The sequence below is a fragment of the Chamaea fasciata genome, unplaced genomic scaffold, assembly GCF_029207755.1.
Source record: "Chamaea fasciata isolate MVZ Bird 193981 ecotype frontalis unplaced genomic scaffold, bChaFas1.0.hap1 SCAF_361, whole genome shotgun sequence".
Taxonomy (NCBI): Eukaryota; Metazoa; Chordata; class Aves; order Passeriformes; family Sylviidae; genus Chamaea; species Chamaea fasciata.
Genome location: NW_027094446.1, coordinates 49,299 through 62,338, shown reverse-complemented (window position 1 = coordinate 62,338; position 13,040 = coordinate 49,299).

Sequence of the window (13,040 nt, the reverse complement as noted above, 5' to 3'; positions counted from 1 at the left end):
TATTCCACACACTTATGTCTTTATAGAAGCAACATACAGCTGTATAGAGACAATGGTAGCGATAGTTAATAAACAGTGATGCTTACAGATGGTTCTTACTTAACAGTTAGATTTTCTGGACGTTCACATCCGTGTTGTTTCTTTTTTCTGTGCTGTTCACTATGTGCAACTCGGTTGCAGTCATTTGGCAGTCTAAGGGGAGCCAAGGTTGCAGCTACTGACAGCTTGGACCTGGGAGTAAAGTGCAGCAGTGTTCAGAATTGCAAGTGGCAGAAGCCCACTCCCGGGCACAGAGCTCTGTGCAGGAACGGTGGGTGTCTTCTGTGGGAAGCTATACTCACCGACTAAGTTCCTGATGTCAGTTTGCAGAAGGTGTTTGGCAGTCTAAGGGCAGCTAGGGTTTCAGCTTCTGGCAGCTTGGTTCTGGGAGTAATGTGCACTGTTCAGAATTCTAAGTGGCAGAAGCCCACTCCCGAACACAGAGCTCTGTGCAGGAACGGTGGGTCTTTTCTGTGGGAACCTAAACTAACCCCAGCAGGCTCCTGATGTCAGTTTATGGGATGGATTTGGCACTCCAAGGACAGTTAGGGTTCCAGGATCTGGGAGCTTGGATCTGGCAGATGTCCTGTGCTGAACTTAATTTTATCAGGTAGCAGCCCACTCCAGGGCAGAGAGCTCTGTGTAGGAACAATGGGTCTCTTCTGTGGGAAGCTAAACTCACCCCCTAAGTTCCTAATGTCAGGTCGTAGGAGACATTTGGCACTCCAAGGACAGTTAGGGTTCCAGCCTCTGGGAGCTTGGATATGGGAGAAGTGCAGCAGTGTTCCGAATTGAAAGTGGCAGAAGCCCACTCCGGGGCACAGAGCTCTGTGCAGGAACGGTGGCCGCTTTTCTGGGGAAAGTAAATATACCTCTCTGGTTCAGATTGTCAGTTTTAAGGAGCCATTTGGCAGTCCAAGGGGAGCCAGGCTTCCAGCTTCTGGGAGCTTGGTTCTGGGAGTAATGTGCACTGTTCAGAATTCTAAGTGGCAGAAGCCCACTCCCGAACACAGAGCTCTGTGCAGGAACAGTGGGTCTTTTCTGTGGGAAACTTAACTCCCCCCATAAGTCTCCTGATGTCAGTTTATGGGATGGATTTGGCACTCCAAGGACAGTTAGGGTTCCAGCTTCTGGGAGCTTGGATCTGGCAGATGTCCTGTGCTGAACCTAATTTTATCAGGTAGCAGCCCACTCTGGGGCAGAGAGCTCTGTGCAGGAACAGTGGCTCTCTTCTGTGGGAAGCTAAACTCACCCCCCGAAGTTCCTAATGTCAGGTTGTAGGAGACATTGGGCACTCCAAGGACAGTTAGGGTTCCAGCTTCTGACAGCTTGGTTCTGGGAGTAATGTGCACTGTTCAGAATTCTAAGTGGCAGAAACCCACTCCCGGGCACAGAGCTCTGTGCAGGAGCTGTGGGTCTCTTCTGTGGGAAGCTAAACTCACCCCCCGAAGTTCCTAATGTCAGGTTGTAGGAGACGTTTGGCACTCGCAGGACAGTTAGGGTTCCAGCTTCTGACAGCTTGGATATGGGAGAAGTGCAGCAGTGTTCAGAATTCTAAGTGGCAGAAGCCCACTCCGGGGCAGAGTGCTCTGTGCAGGAACGGTGGGTCTTTTCTGTGGAAAGCTAAACTCACCCCAGCAGGTTCCTGATGTCAGTTTGCAGGGGGTGTTTGGCAGTCTAAGGGCAGCTAGCGTTTCAGCTTCATGGCAGCTTGGTTGTGGGAGTAAGTACACTGTTCAGAATTCTAAGTGGCAGAAGCCCACTCTGGGACACAGAGCTCTGTGCAGGAGCTGTGGCTCTCTTCTGTGGGAAGCTATACTCACCGACTAAGTTCCTAATGTCAGGTTGTAGGAGACATTGGGCACTCCAAGGACAGTTAGGGTTCCAGCTTCTGACCGCTTGGTTGTGGGAGTAATGTGCACTGTTCAGAATTCTAAGTGGCAGAAGCCCACTCCGTGGCCAAAAGTTCTGTGCAGGAACTGTGGGTCTTTTCTGTGGGAAACTAAACTCACCCCAGCAGGTTCCTGATGTCAGGCTGTAGGAGACATTTGGCACTCCAAGGACAGTAAGGGTTCCAGCTTTTGGATGCTTGGATCTGGCAGAAGTCCTGTGCTGAACTTATTTTTAGCAGTTCGCAGCCCACTCCGTGGCCGAGAGTTCTATGCAGGAACGGTGGGTCTTTTCTGTGGAAAGCTAAACTCACCCCTCCAAGTTCCTGATGTCAGTTTGCAGGGGATGTTTGGCAGTCTAAGGGCAGCTAGGGTTTCAGCTTCATGGCAGCTTGGTTGTGGGAGTAAGTACACTGTTCAGAATTCTAAGTGGCAGAAGCCCACTCCCGGGCACAGAGCTCTGTGCAGGAACAGCGGCTCTCTTCTGTGGGAAGCTATACTCACCGACTAAGTTCCTAATGTCAGGTTGTAGGAGACATTGGGCACTCCAAGGACAGTAAGGGTTCCCGCTTCTGAGAGCTTGGATATGGGAGAAGTGCAGCAGTGTTCAGAATTCTAAGTGGCAGAAGCCCACTCCCGGGCACAGAGCTCTGTGCAGGAACAGTGGCTCTCTTCTGTGGGAAGCTATACTCACCCCCTAAGTTCCTAATGTCAGGTTGTAGGAGACATTGGGCACTCCAGGGACAGTTAGGGTTCCAGCTTCTGACAGCTTTCTTGTGGGAGTAATGTGCACTGTTCAGAATTCTGAGTGGCAGAAGACCACTCCCGGGCACAGAGCTCTGTGCAGGAACGGTGGGTCTTTTCTGTGGGAAACTAAACTCACCCCTCCAAGTTCATGATGTCAGTTTGCAGGGGGTGTTTGGCAGTCTAAGGGCAGCTAGGGTTTCAGCTTCATGGCAGCTTGGTTGTGGGAGTAAGTACACTGTTCAGAATTCTAAGTGGCAGAAGCCCACTCCCGGGTACAGATCTCTGTGCAGGAACAGTGGCTCTCTTCTGTGGGAAGCTAAACTCACCCCCCTAAGTTCCTAATGTCAGGTCGTAGGAGACATTGGGCACTCGCAGGACAGTTAGGGTTCCAGCTTCTGGGAGCTTGGCTATGGGAGAAGTGCAGCAGTGTTCAGAATTCTAAGTGGCAGAAGCCCACTCCCGGGCACAGAGCTCTGTGCAGGAACAGCGGCTCTCTTCTGTGGGAAGCTATACTCACCGACTAAGTTCCTTATGTCAGGTTGTAGGAGACATTGGGCACTCCAAGGACAGTTAGGGTTCCAGCTTCTGACAGCTTGGTTCTGGGAGTAATGTGCACTGTTCAGAATTCTAAGTGGCAGAAGCCCACTTTGGGACACAGAGCTCTGTGCAGGAACTGTGGGTCTTTTCTGTGGGAAACTAAACTCCCCCCAGCAGGTTCCTGATGTCAGGCTGTAGGAGACATTTGGCGCTCCAAGGCTAGTAAGGGTTCCAGCTTCTGGATGCTTGGATCTGGCAGAAGTCCTGTGCTGAACTTATTTTTATCAGTTAGCAGCCCACTCCGTGGCCGAGAGTTCTATGCAGGAACGGTGGGTCTTTTCTGTGGGAAGCTATACTCACCGACTAAGTTCCTAATGTCAGGTTGTAGGAGACATTTGGCGCTCCAAGGCCAGTTAGGGTTCCAGCTTCTGGATGATTGGATCTGGCAGAAGTCCTGTGCTGAACTTATTATTATCAGTTAGCTGCCCACTCCGTTGCCGAGAGTTCTGTGCAGGAACTGTGGGTCTCTTCTGTGGGTAGCTAAACTCACCCCCTGAAGTTCCTAATGTCAGGTTGTAGGAGACATTGGGCACTCGCAGGACAGTTAGGGTTCCAGCTTCTGGGAGCTTGGCTATGGGGGAAGTGCAGCAGTGTTCAGAATTCTAAGTGGCAGAAGCCCACTTCCGGGCAAAGAACTCTGTGCAGGAACAGTGGTTCTCTTCTGTGGGAAGCTATACTCACCCCCTAAGTTCCTAATGGCAGGTTTTAGGAGACATTGGGCACTCCAAGGACAGTTAGGGTTCCAGCTTCTGACAGCTTGGTTCTGGGAGTAATGTGCACTGTTCAGAATTCTAAGTCGCAGAAGCCCACTCCGGGACACAGAGCTCTGTGCAGGAACTGTGGGTCTTTTCTGTGGGAAACTAAACTCACCCCAGCAGGTTCCTGATGTCAGGCTGTAGGAGACATTTGGCACTCCAAGGCCAGTAAGGGTTCCAGCTTCTGGATGCTTGGATCTGGCAGAAGTCCTGTGCTGAACTTATTTTTATCAGTTAGCAGCGCACTCCGTGGCCGAGAGTTCTGTGCAGGAACGGTGGGTCTTTTCTGTGGAAAGCTAAACTCACCCCTCCAAGTTCCTGATGTCAGTTTGCAGGGGGTGTTTGGCAGTCTAAGGGCAGCTAGGGTTTCAGCTTCATGGCAGCTTGGTTGTGGGAGTGAGTACACTGTTCAGAATTCTAAGTGGCAGAAGCCCACTCCCGGGTACAGAGCTCTGTGCAGGAACAGTGGCTCTCTTCTGTGGGAAGCTATGCTCACCGACTAAGTTCCTAATGTCAGGTTGTAGGAGACATTGGGCACTCCAAGGACAGTTAGGGTTCCAGCTCCTGGATGCTTGGATTTGGCAGAAGTCCTGTGCTGAACTTATTTTTATCAGTTAGCAGCCCACTCCGTGGCCGAGAGTTCTGTGCAGGAACGGTGGGTCTTTTCTGTGGGAAGCTATACTTACCGACTAAGTTCCTAATGTCAGGTTGTAGGAGACATTGGGCACTCGCCGGACAGTTAGGGTTCCAGCTTCTGGGAGCTTGGCTATGGGAGAAGTGCAGCAGTGTTCAGAATTCTAAGTGGCAGAAGCCCACTCTGGGGCACAGAGCTCTGTGCAGGAACTGTGGGTCTTTTCTGTGGGAAACTAAACTCACCCCAGCAGGTTCCTGATGTCAGGCTGTAGGAGACATTTGGCGCTCCAAGGCCAGTTAGGGTTCCAGCTTCTGGATGCTTGGATCTGGCAGAAGTCCTGTGCTGAACTTATTTTTATCAGTTAGCAGCGCACTCCGTGGCCGAGAGTTCTGTGCAGGAACGGTGGGTCTTTTCTGTGGAAAGCTAAACTCACCCCTCCAAGTTCCTGATGTCAGTTTGCAGGGGGTGTTTGGCAGTCTAAGGGCAGCTAGGGTTTCAGCTTCATGGCAGCTTGGTTGTGGGAGTAAGTACACTGTTCAGAATTCTAAGTGGCAGAAGCCCACTCCCGGGCACAGAGCCCTGTGCAGGAACAGTGGCTGTCTTCTGTGGGAAGCTATACTCACCGACTAAGTTCCTAATGTCAGGTTGTAGGAGACATTGGGCACTCGGAGGACAGTTAGGGTTCCAGCTTTTGGATGCTTGGATCTGGCAGAAGTCCTGTGCAGAACTTATTTTTTTCAGTTCGCAGCCCACTCCGTGGCCGAGAGTTCTGTGCAGGAACGGTGGGTCTTTTCTGTGGAAAGCTAAACTCACCCCTCCAAATTCCTGATGTCAGTTTGCAGGGGGTGTTTGGCAGTCTAAGGGCAGCTAGGGTTTCAGCTTCATGGCAGCTTGGTTGTGGGAGTAAGTACACTGTTCAGAATTCTAAGTGGCAGAAGCCCACTCCCGGGCACAGAGCTCTGTGCAGGAACAGTGGCTCTCTTCTGTGGGAAGCTATACTCACCGACTAAGTTCGTGATGTCAGGCTGTAGGAGACATTTGGCGCTCCAAGGCCAGTTAGGGTTCCAGCTTCTGGATGCTTGGATCTGGCAGAAGTCCTGTGCTGAACTTATTTTTATCAGGTAGCAGCCCACTCCGTGGCCGAGAGTTCTGTGAAGGAACGGTGGGTCTTTTCTGTGGGAAGCTATACTTACCGACTAAGTTCCTAATGTCAGGTTGTAGGAGACATTGGGCACTCCAAGGACAGTTAGGGTTCCAGCTTCTGTCAGCTTGGTTCTGGGAGTAATGTGCACTGTTCAGAATTCTAAGTGGCAGAAGCCCACTCCCGGGCACAGAGCTCTGTGCAGGAACTGTGGGTCTCTTCTGTGGGAAACTAAACTCACCCCAGCAGGTTCCTGATGTCAGGCTGTAGGAGACATTTGGCACTCCAAAGCCAGTAAGGGTTCTAGCTTCTGGATGCTTGGATCTGGCAGAACTCCTGTGCTGAACTTATTTTTATCAGTTAGCAGCCCACTCCGTGGCCGAGAGTTCTGTGCAGGAACTGTGCGTCTTTTCTGTGGGAAGCAAAACTCACCCCTCCAAGTTCCTGATGTCAGTTTGCAGGGGGTGTTTGGCAGTCTAAGGGCAGCTAGGGTTTCAGCTTCATGGCAGCTTGGTTGTGGGAGTAAGTACACTGTTCAGAATTCTAAGTGGCAGAAGCCCACTCCCGGGTACAGAGCTCTGTGCAGGAACAGTGGCTCTCTTCTGTGGGAAGCTAAATTCACCCCCTGAAGTTCCTAATGTCAGGTTGTAGGAGACATTGGGCACTCGCAGGATAGTTAGGGTTCCAGCTTCTGGGAGCTTGGCTATGGGAGAAGTGCAGCAGTGTTCAGAATTCTAAGTGGCAGAAGCCCACTTCCGGGCACAGAACTCTGTGCAGGAACAGTGGCTCTCTTCTGTGGGAAGCTATACTCACCGACTAAGTTCGTGATGTCAGGCTGTAGGAGACATTTGGCGCTCCAAGGCCAGTTAGGGTTCCAGCTTCTGGATGCTTGGATCTGGCAGAAGTCCTGTGCAGAACTTATTTTTTTCAGTTCACAGCCCACTCCGTGGCCGAGAGTTCTGTGCAGGAACGGTGGGTCTTTTCTGTGGAAAGCTAAACTCACCCCTCCAAATTCCTGATGTCAGTTTGCAGGGGGTGTTTGGCAGTCTAAGGGCAGCTAGGGTTTCAGCTTCATGGCAGCTTGGTTGTGGGAGTAAGTACACTGTTCAGAATTCTAAGTGGCAGAAGCCCACTCCCGGGCACAGAGCCCTGTGCAGGAACAGTGGCTGTCTTCTGTGGGAAGCTATACTCACCGACTAAGTTCCTAATGTCAGGTTGTAGGAGACATTGGGCACTCGCAGGACAGTTAGGGTTCCAGCTTTTGGATGCTTGGATCTGGCAGAAGTCCTGTGCAGAACTTATTTTTTTCAGTTCACAGCCCACTCCGTGGCCGAGAGTTCTGTGCAGGAACGGTGGGTCTTTTCTGTGGAAAGCTAAACTCACCCCTCCAAATTCCTGATGTCCGTTTGCAGGGGGTGTTTGGCAGTCTAAGGGCAGCTAGGGTTTCAGCTTCATGGCAGCTTGGTTGTGGGAGTAAGTACACTGTTCAGGATTCTAAGTGGCAGAAGCCCACTCCCGGGCACAGAGCTTTGTGCAGGAACAGTGGCTCTCTTCTGTGGGAAGCTATACTCACCGACTAAGTTCCTAATGTCAGGTTGTAGGAGACATTGGGCACTCCAAGGACAGTTAGGGTTCCAGCTTCTGACAGCTTGGTTCTGGGAGTAATGTGCACTGTTCAGAATTCTAAGTGGCAGAAGCCCACTCCCGGGCACAGAGCTCTGTGCAGGAACAGTGGCTCTCTTCTGTGGGAAGCTATACTCACCGACTAAGTTCGTGATGTCAGGCTGTAGGAGACATTTGGCGCTCCAAGGCCAGTTAGGGTTCCAGCTTCTGGATGCTTGGATCTGGCAGAAGTCCTGTGCTGAACTTATTTTTATCAGGTAGCAGCCCACTCCGTGGCCGAGAGTTCTGTGAAGGAACGGTGGGTCTTTTCTGTGGGAAGCTATACTCACCGACTACGTTCCTAATGTCAGGTTGTAGGAGACATTGGGCACTCCAAGGACAGTTAGGGTTCCAGCTTCTGGGAGCTTGGCTATGGGAGAAGTGCAGCAGTGTTCAGAATTCTAAGTGGCAGAAGCCCACTTCCGGGCACAGAACTCTGTGCAGGAACAGTGGCTCTCTTCTGTGGGAAGCTATACTCACCCCCTAAGTTCCTAATGGCAGGTTTTAGGAGACATTGGGCACTCCAAGGACAGTTAGGGTTCCAGCTTCTGTCAGCTTGGTTCTGGGAGTAAGGTGCACTGTTCAGAATTCTAAGTGGCAGAAGCCCACTCCCGGGCACAGAGCTCTGTGCAGGAACAGTGGCTCTCTTCTGTGGGAAGCTATACTCACCCCAGCAGGTTCCTGATGTCAGGCTGTAGGAGACATTGGGCACTCGCAGGACAGTTAGGGTTCCAGCTTCTGGGAGCTTGGATATGGGAGAAGTGCAGCAGTGTTCAGAATTCTAAGTGGCAGAAGCCCACTCCGGGGCAGAGTGCTCTGTGCAGGAACGGTGGGTCTTTTCTGTGGAAAGCTAAACTCACCCCAGCAGGTTCCTGATGTCAGTTTGCAGGGGGTGTTTGGCAGTCTAAGGGCAGCTAGCGTTTCAGCTTCATGGCAGCTTGGTTGTGGGAGTAAGTACACTGTTCAGAATTCTAAGTGGCAGAAGCCCACTCTGGGACACAGAGCTCTGTGCAGGAGCTGTGGCTCTCTTCTGTGGGAAGCTATACTCACCGACTAAGTTCCTAATGTCAGGTTGTAGGAGACATTGGGCACTCCAAGGACAGTTAGGGTTCCAGCTTCTGACCGCTTGGTTGTGGGAGTAATGTGCACTGTTCAGAATTCTAAGTGGCAGAAGCCCACTCCGTGGCCAAAAGTTCTGTGCAGGAACTGTGGGTCTTTTCTGTGGGAAACTAAACTCACCCCAGCAGGTTCCTGATGTCAGGCTGTAGGAGACATTTGGCACTCCAAGGACAGTAAGGGTTCCAGCTTTTGGATGCTTGGATCTGGCAGAAGTCCTGTGCTGAACTTATTTTTAGCAGTTCGCAGCCCACTCCGTGGCCGAGAGTTCTATGCAGGAACGGTGGGTCTTTTCTGTGGAAAGCTAAACTCACCCCTCCAAGTTCCTGATGTCAGTTTGCAGGGGATGTTTGGCAGTCTAAGGGCAGCTAGGGTTTCAGCTTCATGGCAGCTTGGTTGTGGGAGTAAGTACACTGTTCAGAATTCTAAGTGGCAGAAGCCCACTCCCGGGCACAGAGCTCTGTGCAGGAACAGCGGCTCTCTTCTGTGGGAAGCTATACTCACCGACTAAGTTCCTAATGTCAGGTTGTAGGAGACATTGGGCACTCCAAGGACAGTAAGGGTTCCCGCTTCTGAGAGCTTGGATATGGGAGAAGTGCAGCAGTGTTCAGAATTCTAAGTGGCAGAAGCCCACTCCCGGGCACAGAGCTCTGTGCAGGAACAGTGGCTCTCTTCTGTGGGAAGCTATACTCACCCCCTAAGTTCCTAATGTCAGGTTGTAGGAGACATTGGGCACTCCAGGGACAGTTAGGGTTCCAGCTTCTGACAGCTTTCTTGTGGGAGTAATGTGCACTGTTCAGAATTCTGAGTGGCAGAAGACCACTCCCGGGCACAGAGCTCTGTGCAGGAACGGTGGGTCTTTTCTGTGGGAAACTAAACTCACCCCTCCAAGTTCATGATGTCAGTTTGCAGGGGGTGTTTGGCAGTCTAAGGGCAGCTAGGGTTTCAGCTTCATGGCAGCTTGGTTGTGGGAGTAAGTACACTGTTCAGAATTCTAAGTGGCAGAAGCCCACTCCCGGGTACAGATCTCTGTGCAGGAACAGTGGCTCTCTTCTGTGGGAAGCTAAACTCACCCCCCTAAGTTCCTAATGTCAGGTCGTAGGAGACATTGGGCACTCGCAGGACAGTTAGGGTTCCAGCTTCTGGGAGCTTGGCTATGGGAGAAGTGCAGCAGTGTTCAGAATTCTAAGTGGCAGAAGCCCACTCCCGGGCACAGAGCTCTGTGCAGGAACAGCGGCTCTCTTCTGTGGGAAGCTATACTCACCGACTAAGTTCCTTATGTCAGGTTGTAGGAGACATTGGGCACTCCAAGGACAGTTAGGGTTCCAGCTTCTGACAGCTTGGTTCTGGGAGTAATGTGCACTGTTCAGAATTCTAAGTGGCAGAAGCCCACTTTGGGACACAGAGCTCTGTGCAGGAACTGTGGGTCTTTTCTGTGGGAAACTAAACTCCCCCCAGCAGGTTCCTGATGTCAGGCTGTAGGAGACATTTGGCGCTCCAAGGCTAGTAAGGGTTCCAGCTTCTGGATGCTTGGATCTGGCAGAAGTCCTGTGCTGAACTTATTTTTATCAGTTAGCAGCCCACTCCGTGGCCGAGAGTTCTATGCAGGAACGGTGGGTCTTTTCTGTGGGAAGCTATACTCACCGACTAAGTTCCTAATGTCAGGTTGTAGGAGACATTTGGCGCTCCAAGGCCAGTTAGGGTTCCAGCTTCTGGATGATTGGATCTGGCAGAAGTCCTGTGCTGAACTTATTATTATCAGTTAGCTGCCCACTCCGTTGCCGAGAGTTCTGTGCAGGAACTGTGGGTCTCTTCTGTGGGTAGCTAAACTCACCCCCTGAAGTTCCTAATGTCAGGTTGTAGGAGACATTGGGCACTCGCAGGACAGTTAGGGTTCCAGCTTCTGGGAGCTTGGCTATGGGGGAAGTGCAGCAGTGTTCAGAATTCTAAGTGGCAGAAGCCCACTTCCGGGCAAAGAACTCTGTGCAGGAACAGTGGTTCTCTTCTGTGGGAAGCTATACTCACCCCCTAAGTTCCTAATGGCAGGTTTTAGGAGACATTGGGCACTCCAAGGACAGTTAGGGTTCCAGCTTCTGACAGCTTGGTTCTGGGAGTAATGTGCACTGTTCAGAATTCTAAGTCGCAGAAGCCCACTCCGGGACACAGAGCTCTGTGCAGGAACTGTGGGTCTTTTCTGTGGGAAACTAAACTCACCCCAGCAGGTTCCTGATGTCAGGCTGTAGGAGACATTTGGCACTCCAAGGCCAGTAAGGGTTCCAGCTTCTGGATGCTTGGATCTGGCAGAAGTCCTGTGCTGAACTTATTTTTATCAGTTAGCAGCGCACTCCGTGGCCGAGAGTTCTGTGCAGGAACGGTGGGTCTTTTCTGTGGAAAGCTAAACTCACCCCTCCAAGTTCCTGATGTCAGTTTGCAGGGGGTGTTTGGCAGTCTAAGGGCAGCTAGGGTTTCAGCTTCATGGCAGCTTGGTTGTGGGAGTGAGTACACTGTTCAGAATTCTAAGTGGCAGAAGCCCACTCCCGGGTACAGAGCTCTGTGCAGGAACAGTGGCTCTCTTCTGTGGGAAGCTATGCTCACCGACTAAGTTCCTAATGTCAGGTTGTAGGAGACATTGGGCACTCCAAGGACAGTTAGGGTTCCAGCTCCTGGATGCTTGGATTTGGCAGAAGTCCTGTGCTGAACTTATTTTTATCAGTTAGCAGCCCACTCCGTGGCCGAGAGTTCTGTGCAGGAACGGTGGGTCTTTTCTGTGGGAAGCTATACTTACCGACTAAGTTCCTAATGTCAGGTTGTAGGAGACATTGGGCACTCCAAGGACAGTTAGGGTTCCAGCTTCTGTCAGCTTGGTTGTGGGAGTAATGTGCACTGTTCAGAATTCTAAGTGGCAGAAGCCCACTCCCGGGCACAGAGCTCTGTGCAGGAACAGTGGGTCTCTTCTGTGGGAAACTAAACTCCCCCCAGCAGGTTCCTGATGTCAGGCTGTAGGAGACATTGGGCACTCGCCGGACAGTTAGGGTTCCAGCTTCTGGGAGCTTGGCTATGGGAGAAGTGCAGCAGTGTTCAGAATTCTAAGTGGCAGAAGCCCACTCTGGGGCACAGAGCTCTGTGCAGGAACTGTGGGTCTTTTCTGTGGGAAACTAAACTCACCCCAGCAGGTTCCTGATGTCAGGCTGTAGGAGACATTTGGCGCTCCAAGGCCAGTTAGGGTTCCAGCTTCTGGATGCTTGGATCTGGCAGAAGTCCTGTGCTGAACTTATTTTTATCAGTTAGCAGCGCACTCCGTGGCCGAGAGTTCTGTGCAGGAACGGTGGGTCTTTTCTGTGGAAAGCTAAACTCACCCCTCCAAGTTCCTGATGTCAGTTTGCAGGGGGTGTTTGGCAGTCTAAGGGCAGCTAGGGTTTCAGCTTCATGGCAGCTTGGTTGTGGGAGTAAGTACACTGTTCAGAATTCTAAGTGGCAGAAGCCCACTCCCGGGCACAGAGCCCTGTGCAGGAACAGTGGCTGTCTTCTGTGGGAAGCTATACTCACCGACTAAGTTCCTAATGTCAGGTTGTAGGAGACATTGGGCACTCGCAGGACAGTTAGGGTTCCAGCTTTTGGATGCTTGGATCTGGCAGAAGTCCTGTGCAGAACTTATTTTTTTCAGTTCGCAGCCCACTCCGTGGCCGAGAGTTCTGTGCAGGAACGGTGGGTCTTTTCTGTGGAAAGCTAAACTCACCCCTCCAAATTCCTGATGTCAGTTTGCAGGGGGTGTTTGGCAGTCTAAGGGCAGCTAGGGTTTCAGCTTCATGGCAGCTTGGTTGTGGGAGTAAGTACACTGTTCAGAATTCTAAGTGGCAGAAGCCCACTCCCGGGCACAGAGCTCTGTGCAGGAACAGTGGCTCTCTTCTGTGGGAAGCTATACTCACCGACTAAGTTCGTGATGTCAGGCTGTAGGAGACATTTGGCGCTCCAAGGCCAGTTAGGGTTCCAGCTTCTGGATGCTTGGATCTGGCAGAAGTCCTGTGCTGAACTTATTTTTATCAGGTAGCAGCCCACTCCGTGGCCGAGAGTTCTGTGAAGGAACGGTGGGTCTTTTCTGTGGGAAGCTATACTTACCGACTAAGTTCCTAATGTCAGGTTGTAGGAGACATTGGGCACTCCAAGGACAGTTAGGGTTCCAGCTTCTGTCAGCTTGGTTCTGGGAGTAATGTGCACTGTTCAGAATTCTAAGTGGCAGAAGCCCACTCCCGGGCACAGAGCTCTGTGCAGGAACTGTGGGTCTCTTCTGTGGGAAACTAAACTCACCCCAGCAGGTTCCTGATGTCAGGCTGTAGGAGACATTTGGCACTCCAAAGCCAGTAAGGGTTCTAGCTTCTGGATGCTTGGATCTGGCAGAACTCCTGTGCTGAACTTATTTTTATCAGTTAGCAGCCCACTCCGTGGCCGAGAGTTCTGTGCAG